The sequence below is a fragment of the Rhinolophus ferrumequinum genome, chromosome 7, assembly GCF_004115265.2.
Source record: "Rhinolophus ferrumequinum isolate MPI-CBG mRhiFer1 chromosome 7, mRhiFer1_v1.p, whole genome shotgun sequence".
In the NCBI taxonomy this organism is placed as follows: domain Eukaryota; kingdom Metazoa; phylum Chordata; class Mammalia; order Chiroptera; family Rhinolophidae; genus Rhinolophus; species Rhinolophus ferrumequinum.
The window spans coordinates 77,568,398-77,580,706 of NC_046290.1; the positions used below are offsets into that span (position 1 = coordinate 77,568,398).

General features: G+C 39.0%; 1 protein-coding gene across 2 annotated transcripts in view; it reads left to right on the forward strand.

Annotated features, from left to right (window-relative positions):
• The window catches only part of KCNN2 (potassium calcium-activated channel subfamily N member 2), a 375,548-nt gene that overhangs the window by 319,945 nt on the left and 43,294 nt on the right, over positions 1-12,309 (forward strand). The gene's annotated exons all lie outside the window — the stretch shown is intronic.

Sequence of the window (12,309 nt, forward strand, 5' to 3'; positions counted from 1 at the left end):
CATGTAGAAAGAACTTAAGAATCATCAGAAGCTGCTTCATTGGGATTATGTAAGGAATGTCTTGCTTCCCAAGTCTAAATCAGATTGAAGAGTTAAAAAAGAACAAGAACACAAGGATCTCAAATTATCCATTGCATAAAATATTTAATTTCTTATGAATAACTGGATTTCACTAAAATTATTTTTCTGTCCTCAGGGCTTTCATGAAAGCAGTTTAATGAAGGATACTGATTTTAGAAGCTTTTAAAATTTTTATGATAGACATAATCTGTGAAGGTACATGAAATAGATCCATGGGTAGCAAGAAACCTGGATGCAGCTGGTGAATCTCAGCTTTGCTAAGAGCATGTGGTTGGAAGTAAAGAGACCTGGGTCTGCTGATGACCACTTCTCTCACCTTGGACACTCAATTTTCCATTTCTAGGCCTCAGTTTCTTTAGCTATTAAATGAAAAGGTTGAAATCGATGGCTTCTAAGGTCCATTTATGAGTTCGTAAACATAGGGAAGTAAGGCAATGAATATGCAGAGGAAAAACTTTGGGGAAAAGTAAGTTTTAGTTACTAAAATATTCCAATTTTATTTCTCTAAAGTTAGAGTGACAGAGAGGGTATTATTTTTTCCTTTGTCTCTAAAATATTTCTCCGTCCTACGAGTACACTTTGTTTTATTCATGAGTTATTTTGTTGATTGACATTACGATTGGCTACTGTGTTACTGCCCGCCTTATCAATTTCTTCATGTTCTGCAGAGCCTTTGTCTTGTGGATTTTGTAATCATTAGACCCTTTGGAACTGAGGCATGTTCCTATCTATCTATTTGCGACACACATATATGGAAATAACTTAGGGTATTTAATACAGTAATAACAGTTGTTTTAAGCTTTGGTTTTCTGTTTTACTGTGTGGGTCTTGTAGGCTGTTTCTAGTATTTTGTCACATAGTCTTCATTGTTCATATATGGAAAGAATTTTTGAATTATTGGGTGTTTCTTTATCGGTATCATATAAGGAATATTTTCTTCTAGAGTCAAACTCAAACTGAAGAGTTAAAAAAAAAAAAGAATCACAAATTAGCAAATGCCTAAACTATGTAGTACTCTACACATTGAAGAACTTATCCTTTTAACTTGGGGAAAGGGGCTAATTATTAATTTGATAGGTGTAGAATTACTGAACCAAAACTAATATAAAATCCACATTTTCTTTGAATTCGTTAAATTTTGTTAATTTGTTAAAGTCGATACATAATCAATCAACAAATTATAACATCACAACACAAAACAGTAAAAACCTATAGGTAAGAGCAGGGACATTACTATTCTAAGTAATATTTTTATCTTATTATTTGGCTGCATGAAGAAATACAACTGTGTTAAGTTTGATTTATCCTGCTTTTATGTTCCTATTTAAAGCACATAACTTGCAAAACTGAAATCTTTAGTAATTAGGCATATAGGGTTTGGACATCTCATAATTCATTATATAAAGATTTATTGGGCTCCTACTGGGAACCATGTATTGAGCCAGTCAGTGGGACGTCAGAGGCAGTCCCCTCTTGGGTGCTCAATGACCAGTGGAAGAGACAAATAAATAAAATTGCAATTTAACATAAATGCTTCAGTATTCTTATGGACTTGTGCCTAAGGAAGGTACTGAACACTTCTCAGATGGGACGGGTGTTGAAGAAGAGGAAGTGAGGTAAGGACAATTAGAAGCCAAGGGACCAAAGCAGCAGAGTTTGGCTTGTATCTGGTGATAAGAATAAATAGGAGGAAAGGTGGGTTGGAAAGAAATTGTAAATGGCCTTGGATATTATGCTAAGTCCTAAGGAGATAGGACATTTCCTTTAAGCAATGGGGAGCCATCCACAGTTATGAGACAAAGTTACATTGTTAGGTTGATGTTTTGGAAGGGTAACTCAGAGAACAATGTGAAGGATGATGCAGAGTGAAAGACCTGAGACAGGAGACTGGAAGGGTAGTAAAACGGCGGTTGAAATTGACTAAGCCGCCATCATCTCACTCCTGGAATAAGGTGGTGGAAATGGGGATTCTTTCACTTATTTACTCACTAAAAATCTACTTTTTGAGCATGTGCCATGAAATAGTCATGGGACTAACTAGCAGGAGGCATATAGCTTTGAAAAAGAGACAATGTGCACCCCTATGGCAAGTGGAGTGCAGAGTGCAGTGGGGCTTATTTCCATTGCCATGCGACCATCCAGGAGGGGGTGCTGGACCCACTTTTAGAAGGAGGAGGGGTGAAAGTGGTAAGCTATGACTTTGAAGGTGGGGTGCGGAGGACTAGAAGCCAGGTTCGCAGGGGAATTAAGGTAGAAGAGAGAACAGCACATTCAGAGAGGACTGAAGGGCTAAGAACGACGTATACCCCATGAATTGAAAGTACTTCAGCTGGGGCTTAGAATGCAAGTTTGAGACAAGCAAGAATTAAGACTGGAAAGGCTAGCAGAGTCCAGGGCAAGAAGAGATGGCTCAGTTTGGAAATGTTTGAAGGTGAATGCCCCAGAACATCATGGCTCCTTAATTTTAAGGATGAAGCAGATTTGGGGCAGCCTGGTGTCTGGAGATACCCCTAACAGAGGACAGGAATATGGAGGGAGGACAGCTGTGTGCTGCATAAATGGCACTGATTGGAGACAGTACCATTGGTATGTCTGGGGGCTGTGCTGACATGAGCCTCCCAGAGCCCTGTGTGTACCCCAGCTGTTGTGGAGAACACTGTATCTCTAGTCTCTCCATCTAGTCAGGAGATCAGGACACAGACCTGTGGGAAACCCACTGCTCTTTTTAGCTAACCCCAAAATCACCCGCGAAATAGTTTTCCTCCTTGCACCCCCACATTGCGTCAAGCACAGTGATTTGCAGTGTATCTTCATTATCTATGTGTTATATTCTGTTCCTAAGCCATCATATCAAGGCCACCAGGTGTCCTTGCTGGCCATTCTCAGAAAACAAAGTTCAGATGGTTCCTGAGTTGTATATGATGGAGATCACAATTCTGAATGCAGTAGTGACATAGCATAGATAAAAGATAGATAGATAAGTAGATAGATGATAGATAGATAGATAGATAGATAGATAGATAGATAGATAGATAGATAGATAATGTTTGTTGGTTTGAAAGATATGCCCTGGACAATATATAAAATGTCATCTGCTAAGTGATAAATACCCCTTATATTAATAAGGTGTGTGTATAACCTGTCAAGTAAATCCTTAATATATTAGAAATAAAAATGCCCTACAACATACCTTATTGTCATTTGCTGACTAAGAAAAAAATGTGTTGCAATTATTACTGAGCTTCCTCTTTAATTTTAGAAGTCAACACTTTTATAAAGTGTTCAGCTGCCTTTATTTACATCAGTGAAAGACTTTATGGAAATGTTATTTTTAAGTAAAACATACAAGTTAAGAAACAAACATGTTAATTAGATCAAATTAAAGCAAAAGAAAGACATTACAGGCGTATTATTCTTCACACTCATTCCAAACTATTGCTATATAAGCTAAGTAGCTATATAAATAAAATATTCATACCATAGAAACATCTGTTTTGACATAATTTTGACATACGAAGGTTGGACAATTAAGTTCGCGAACTCATACTAGAAAATGTGCTACAAACCTCATTGCTGAATGTCACTATGGTCACTTTCAAAGTATTCCCTTTGGAAAGCTATGTACCAATGTCAGCACCAAGTCCACCCTTCAAAGCAATTTTGGAACTCTTTTTCTGGAATGGCCATCAGAGCTGTCATCATATTACCTTTGATGTCCTGAATGTCATCAAAGTATCTTCCTTTCAATATTTCCTTTATCTTCGGGTAAAGGAACAAGTCATTGGGGGGCAGATCAGGAGAATAGGGAAGGTGTTCCAATACAGTTAGTATTTGTTTACTGGCTAAAACTCCCTCACAGACAGTGCTGTGTGAGCTCGTGCATTGTCGTGATGTAAAAGCTATGAATTATTGGCAAAAAGTTCAGGTTGTCTAACTTTTTCACACAGCCTTTTCAGCACTTCCAAATAGTAAACTTGGTTAACTGTTCATCCAGTTGGGACAAATTCACAATGAATAATCCCTCTGATACCAAAAAAGGTTAGCAACATCGTTGCAACAAGTTCGTGAACTTCATTGTCAGACCTCGTATATCAAAAGACACAGTAATAAAAGATCAGCTGTGCACCTATTCCCATGATTTTTTTTTCTTGTTATCAAAATACATACCACTAAACAATACACAAAATTGTCGTATAAATATATGACTTGTTTGCAGCCTGCTTCTGTTAGTTTTTCAATGGGTGCCAAGTAAGCAGAGTTTGAATACTGATAATGATAGAAGCGCGCTGGTGTTCAGGTTGTTTGATTTGGAAAGCTGTCAACCCCCAAGGCACCTGACCTCCTGTAATCTGTTGGTGGATCGGTCCTTGCGCACAAGCTGTTCCCTACAATATGGGCAGGACTGTGGAAAGTGACTAAAGCAAGTCTGATAGAAAGAACAGGGGTGCTGTGCCTGCCTGTGGAGATTAAGGTATCCTTCACTCAGTGCGGATTTCAGTACTGTTGGGTAGGGGTCCTTGGCCTTCCCTGCTGGCCCTAGCACCTAGTAAGTCTGCCTGTGAACTCAGACATTGCATGTCTGAATGAATTAATATACACAAATTAATCAGAATTTGATTTATTTCTTAAAGTACTTTACCCAAGAAGCATAACAACAAATAAGCCACCAAATGACGACAGAGGATACTATATCATGTAGTTTAAGGTTCTAGAAGTCAGGAAACGTGTTGTACCTCTTTATCCCGTTTCACTTTGGTGGAAAGTACAGAGTGAACGTATGGCTGAATTAAAATAGCTGTGCCATTAAGGAATGATTTTGTGAGTTCTGTGGCTCTCCTACCTCTGGTCTTTATTAGCCAACATGACAGCCCATCACCCCATATGGCTATTTAATTTTAATTTAAAATTGGATAAAATGAAATAAAATTTAAAATTCAGTTCTGCATTTGCACAAGCCACGTTTCAAAGGCTCAACAGACACCTGTGGCTAAGGACTACTGAATTGGACAGCAGAGATATTGAACATTTTCATAATTTTTTGCTGAAAAGTTGTTTTGGCAGTGCTGTAATGTAGTTCATACTTCGCATTCTAATTTGTATGTTTTCAGGTCAGATATTTCCTATAAGCAGCCTCAAAGCCTGTGTAGAGCACACGCCAATAGTTTATGCCCTAGGGTCCCCTATGGTTACCAAGCTATGCACATACTAATTGTTAACCTCATTTGGAAGGTGGAGGAGAAAACCAGTGTTGATCCTGTTGGCTTTTACCTGCACAGCTAGCCCTTCCTTCTGTAAGTTCACCACACAGAGGACCCTGTGCTTTTAGATCCAGGTGTATTTGGCTAAGGGTTTGACTGCTGTAATCCTAATTTTGTCATTTTAATGGGAGATGTTTCTGGACTTGGAAGATGCACATTTGGTTAGTACAGCTGAACAGGAATAGAATTTAAGAAGATCATAGCATTGCCATGTGGTTGTACTGAATAGATGACTGACAAGCCTTGCACAACTAAGCTTAAACTCATGGGCTTGTTTGATTTTTGTAATTCTGATCCTTGATGGCTTTCAGTTACCTGCAAACAGCCAAAGTGCAGAGGTCATTTTCCATCCAGGCTTCCTTTTGCAGCATTCTTTTTTATTGATTCCTGGATTTTCTGTGTAGAAAAGTTAACCTCACCAAATTGGCAAGCTAATGTTGTGATTCTTTGTGGGGAGAAGCCTTCTGTATCTGGCATCAGCAAATCATCTTACCAGTGTACATTGCTGAGCTGAGTATGTAGCCCCCTTTACTAAGAATGCACAGTCTCCACCTTGCTTCTCCAGATGACACACATTCAGCCAGGAAGTGTTCTGATTACCATTTTGCATCCCTAAAATTCTAAAATATGGAAGATAATTAAAGAATTTTGAGTTGTTTTTCTGTTCTCATTTTTCTTTTTCTGGAGTAGTTGGAAACTTTAGCCGGAATTAGTGAAAGCGATGTGATCTGTTTGTGCATGATGCTAGGCGATGAGGCTAGTTTGTAATCTTTTTTAAGTTGTTCGTAGGCTGGTTAGAGTCAAAGTTCTGTGAGTTTTCATGGTTTAGGTAGTGATTTTTCTTCAGCATTTATTTACATATTTGTAGTAATTTCAGTGGTTTCTTCACTCACTTTCATTACTTTCAACCTCTTTCTTTCTTGTTAGCCCCGCTCTTCTCCTCCCTTCATTTCTTTCCTCTTTTCTGCTTGTATAATTGTTTTCCTACTTTTAACAAAACCTATTGTTTCAATTGCAATTGCAATTCAGTTCGATTGTGTCCTAAGGTCGTTCTGAGGACTTTATGTGGTGGGGGATTGACAGGCCCTGGGGCGGGGGGCGGGGGTTGGGTGTGAGGACTCTGTTCCCGCACGTGTTCCTCTTTTATGAACCTAGACCTGTGCTTGAATATGGTGTGTGACTCTTTGGCATTTCAGTGTATATTTTAGCTGCCCATGCTTAGACAAGCAAGGTGCAATTAGTAGGTGATCTAAAGCAAATGTTTAGAATTGAAGTGGGAAAATATAACTGGTAAACCTTGCAAATGACCTCAGAAAACCCACAGTTGTCCTTAGCCTTGCTGGAGTCACCTTCAGCTCAGTGTCTCTGAGAGCTCTCTCTGCTTTCTTGGTTCAGTGGCTCACTGTTCTGACTCCCGGCTGCTTTCTCTCTAAAACGATGACATTTAGGGATGTTTTGCTTCCCTCGAAGCATAGCCTGGAACTGTGAAGTGCTGGGGCCTAAGACTTCTTGTCATCCTATGTTCTCAGTAGGAATTTTCACTTGCTACATTTTGAAAATTAAAAATTTAGAATTCATTCATGATAATTGCCTGCTGTCAATGTGGCACCTTGGAGCTGGGGTGATTTGGATTGTGGGGGCCTATTCTTTTTCAGGTGACTGAAAGCCCTACACAGGAGCCCTGTCAAAAATTTTTCACAAATTTTAGGTTGGTACTAAAAGTAATTGAGGTTTTTTTCCAATTACTTTTAACCTGTTAAGCCGCAATTACATTTGCATCAACCTAATACATGATAGATACTAGACACAGAAATGTATCTTCCTTCTCCCCGGCCCCCTGAGGATAAAAGTACTGGTATTGGTGGGAGGAAGGGCAGCTGAGGAGGCAGAACACAATGGTATAGAAAGGCTGCCAGTTTCCTTTTTTCTTTCCTTCCTTCCTTCCTTCCTTCCTTCCTTCCTTCCTTCCTTCCTTCCTTCTTTCTTTTTTTTTTTCTATTTGGATTTCTAGTTGCTGAACATCTCTCCTTCTTCCTAGTATCCTTACTCTGTGCACTGACATACCCTCACCCCATGGTGCTTTTGCTCTGCCAGATAGCTCCGGACTCACCACCACCTCTCCCTCCTTCCTTCCTCCAGTCTGTTTTGCTCTTTGACATCTTAGTGGTACAGGGCTCTGTACAGTGACAACAGAATGTGGGGCAGGGTAGAGAGGAGCAAAACTCAAAGCTGCCTATGCTGGGAAAAGCTCTAATTAGTTGCCACCTCATCTGTGTGCAACAAGGTACATATACTTGCAAGAGTCATGGCTACTTTGTCCACTTTTACACGAATAGAGAAGGATTTGGAGAGTGGAGAGCACAGAAGCAGTCTTTATCTACGGATGAAGTGCATTTAGATGGCATTTCATCCTCTCAGTGTCTCGTGTAGCTGGTATGATCCTCATGCTCGAGCAAAGGGAGGCTCAGGTGTTAACACTCTCTGCTATGGGTCTCGGGCAGGACCTTTGAATTCAGAACAATCCTTCTTTGACTTGATCTCACAGTAAATGAAAAAAATCCTGCTCTTTGTTCCTTCAGTGCTGGTTGAATTCCAACATGGTCTTTTTAGAAAAATCCACATGTATTATTTTTTTATTATTATTTATTTCCATATTTTAGGAGAGAAAGTCTGGTCTTTGTCTAGAGAATCTTGGGGTGGGGGAGAGAGAGGTAAAATATGGAGAGATGCTGCCACCTCAGATTATGTTAGTTTGGATCTAGGATGGAGTCAGCATTCAGACACATCCACACATATGTGGAAGCATACTTCAGGAGATGTCCCCAAGATTCCTGGTATCACCTGATGGCTACTGGGTGTAGGAGTGGCCCAGGCTTGTTTGTATCCGCAGTGACTACTGTTTTCAGCAGAGCAACACCTGCTTCCAGGATGCCCAGGAGTGGGGCTATCACTTGAAAGTATTCCCAGCAATGCCCCCTCACAACCCGGCTCTGGCACTGGCCAAGCCAAACTCAGCAGAGCAGCTGTGGAGATAAACTGGTGTGACACTGCCACCTAGTGACTGCCCGCCCCACTGCTCTTGTCAGGCTCACAGAAAGGAAGTGAATCTGGCTGCTGGCTGCCACCCATGTGGAAAATCATGGTGGGTATACGTTTTAGAAGTTACCTACTAAAACCTTAGCCCACCAGACCGGTGCAAACAGGCTTTCTCTGCAATCAGCAGAGACTGGAACGCATCAGACATGAGCTACACTGTTTTGGAAAAATTGACTTCTTGGTAAGGAAATCTGAGTCTGGCTGAGCATGGCTTCATCTTTGTCTCCTGGTCTTCCATCCTCCCCTGGGAGCAGCTCACAGTGTGTGCAAGATGCCAGCACACAGCGAGTGCTAAAGGAATGGAAGTTGGCCCAGAAACTTAAAATAACTATTGGTTGGGATGTTAGTAAAGGAATAAGGAGGGAAGAGAAACTTGGTCAGAAATGCTAGCCCTGCTTATAACATTGTTCTGAAAGTTCATACTTCTTTGATTGCCTGGGTAGTAGCAGGGGCTTGAGAATATAATTTATCCCAAATTGTAAGATTTTCTAGTTTCACTGCTCTCCAGATTTTCTGGTGGCCATTATAGAGTCCCAGCTGTCCTGAAACTCTAGACCGGTGACTCACTTTGGAGACAGTAATGGCCTCAAGGGCCATTTAGGAAATTTGTGAAAGAGGTTTATTTGCTTGTCACTGGGTGGAGCCAGGGATACTCTTCATTCTGTCCTGCTTGGGACATTCCCACTCAACCAAGAACTGTTCTGCATCCCACTTGACCTTGCACTGACCTGATGGATATTCTGTGTACACAAATCCTGTTTATAATGTTCTTAGTTTAGACCCAAATCCATTTTAAACACAAACAAAATAATCTGTACTCAGTTGTAATATACCCTTAATTTTTACATAATGCTCTAGTGTGTAAACAGGGAAGATTATCCTTTGTTTTATTTGGAATTTAACCCAAAGATTTTCCCATCTCAGAAAAATCACATCAGCTATGAGAGTGCCATTGTGACATTTGAAATGCCAGACAGCACACTTTCATCAGACTGTTTGCATTCAATGGCTTTGACTCATAGGTGCAAACAACTGTTTCTTCTGTCTTCCAGGTTAGCCTTGCCTGAGTATTTAGGTATTGAAATTACATGACTTATTGTGAGTTACTTCTGTTTTACTTATCCGTATTACAGTTAGGATATTATATTGATTTTTGTCTTATAAATCATGTCTGTAGATATATCACCTGAATTTCACTTCCAGATACTAAAAGAGGACATTATGTCCACTAAGATTGAGAACCACTTCTTAAATGGAATATCTAGTCAGGGAAATCTCTCATGATGGATGCATATACCCTGGGGTCTTTATCCATCTTCACTTTTAGGAACCAGACTTATTACCATGGCTCTCTGACCTTGAAGTTTTCTCCTAGGTCTGGGCACATTTCACTAAACCCACTTAGCAAAGAGAACCCGGATGCTGAGTAGTCTTTTCAAGTCTATTTAGAGAATGTTAATGGTATATATACCGTTGTATTCCCACAGGATTTTTGTTTGTTTCATTGGGGATTTTTTTGTTTTTTGAAAGGTACTTTGTTTTTTATTTCTTAATGACAGTTGACATACAATCTTATATTAGTTTCAGGCATACCAAATAGTGATTAGACATTTATATAACTTATGAAGTGATCACCCCGATAAGTCTAGTACTCATTTGACACCATGCATAGTTATCACAATATTACTGATTATATTTTCTGTGCTGTACTTTACATCCCTGTGATCATTTTTATAACTGGCAATTTGTACATACTAATTCCTTCCCCTTTTTCACCAATCCCCCTGCCACCTGGCAACAATCAATTTGTTCTCTGTATCTACGAGTTTGTTTCTGTTTAACTTTTTCGTTTGTTTTTTAGATTCCACGTATAAGTGAAATCATATGGTATTTATCTTTCTCTGTATGACTTATTTCACTTAGCAAAATAACCTATAGGTCCATCCATGTTGCTGCAAATGGCAAGATTTCTTTCTTTTTATGGCCGAGTACTATTCCATTATATGTATGTACCACCTATACTTCATACATTCTTCTATCAATGGACTCTTAGGTTGCTTCCATATCTTGGCTATTGTAAATACTGCTGCAGTGAACATGGGGTGCATATATCTTTTCAAATTAATGTTTTGGATTTCTTTGTATAAATACCCAAAAGTGGAATTGCTGAGTCATAGGGTAGTTCTAGTTTTAATTTGTAGGGAACCTCCATGCTGTTCTCTATAGTGGCTGCACCAGTTTACAATCTCACCAACAGTTCACGAGGGTTCCCTTTTCTCTACATCCTCGCATTCATTTGTTTGTTGATTGATTGATGATAGCCTTTCTGACAAGTGTGAGGTGATATATCATTGTGGTTTTTATTTGCATTTCTCTGATGATTAGTGACATTGAGTATCTTTTCATATGTCTGTTGGCCATCTGTATGTCCTCTTTGGAGAAATGTCTATTCAGGTCCTCTGCCCATTTTTTAATTGGATTGTTTGTTTTTTTGGTGTTAAGTTGTATGAATTCCTTATATATAATTGGGGTATTAACCCCTTATTGGATGTGTCATTGGTGAATATCTTCTCCCATTCACTAGGTTGATTTTTCATTTTGTTGATGGTTTCCTTCGCTGTGCAAAAACTGTTTAGTTTGATGTAGTCCCATTTGTTTACTTTGTTTTGTTTATTTGTTTCCCTTGCCTGTGGAGACGTCCCCAAATTAATATTACTAAGAGCGATGTCAAAGAATTTACTGCCTATGTTTCCTTGTAGGACTTTTATGGTTTCACGTCTTACGTTTAAATCTTTAACCCATTTTGAGTTTATTCTTGTAGATGGTGTAAGAAAGTGATCCAGTTTCATTGTTTTCTATGTGTCTGTCCAGTTTTCCCAACACCATTTATTGAAGATACTGTCTTTACCCCATTGTATATTCTTGCCTCCTTTGTCATAGATTAATTTACCACATGGGCATAGGTTTATTTGTGGACTCTCTAGTCAGTTCTGTTGATCTATGTGTCTGTCTATATGCCAGCACCATGCTGTTTTGCTTACTATAGCTTTGTAGTATAGTTTGATATCAGGTAGCATGATACCTCCAACTTTGTTCTTTCTCATGATTGTTTTGGCTATCTGGGGTCTTCTATGGGTCCATATAAATTTTAGAATTATTCTAGTTCTGTGAAAAATGCCATTGGTAGGGATTACTTTGAATCTGTAGTTTCTTGTAGTAGTGTGGACATTTTGATGAAGTTAATTCTTCCTATCCATGAGTACAGTATATCCTTCCATTTATTTGTATCTTCTTCAATTTCATTTCTATCTTCTTCAGCTTTGCATCCCTGGAATAAATCCCACTTGGTCATTGTTTCTGATGTTTTAAATATATTGCTGAATTTGGTTTGCTAATATTTTGTTTGAGGGTTTTTACATCAATGTGCTTGATGGTAATTGGCATGATGATAATTTTCTATTTTTGTAGTGTCTTTGTCTGGTTTTGGTATCAGGATAATGCTGGGCTCCTAAATTGAGTTTGGGAGCCTTCTCTCCCTTCAGTTTTTTGGAATAGTTTGAAAACAATAAGTATTAATTCTATGGGTGTTAGGCAAAATTCACCTGTGAAGCCATCTGATCCAGGACATTGTTGGGAGTTTTTAAATTACTGATTCAATTTTGTTAGTAATTATTCATCTATTCAGATTTTCTGTTTTTTCCTGATTCAGCTTTGGAAGATTATATGTTTCTGGGAATTTATTCATTTCTTCCAGGTTGTCCAATTTGTTGGCATATAATTGTTCTTAGTATTCCCTTATAATCCTTCATATTTCTGTGATGTCAATTGTCACTTCTCCTCTTTCATTTCTGATTTACTTGGGCCCACTCTCTTT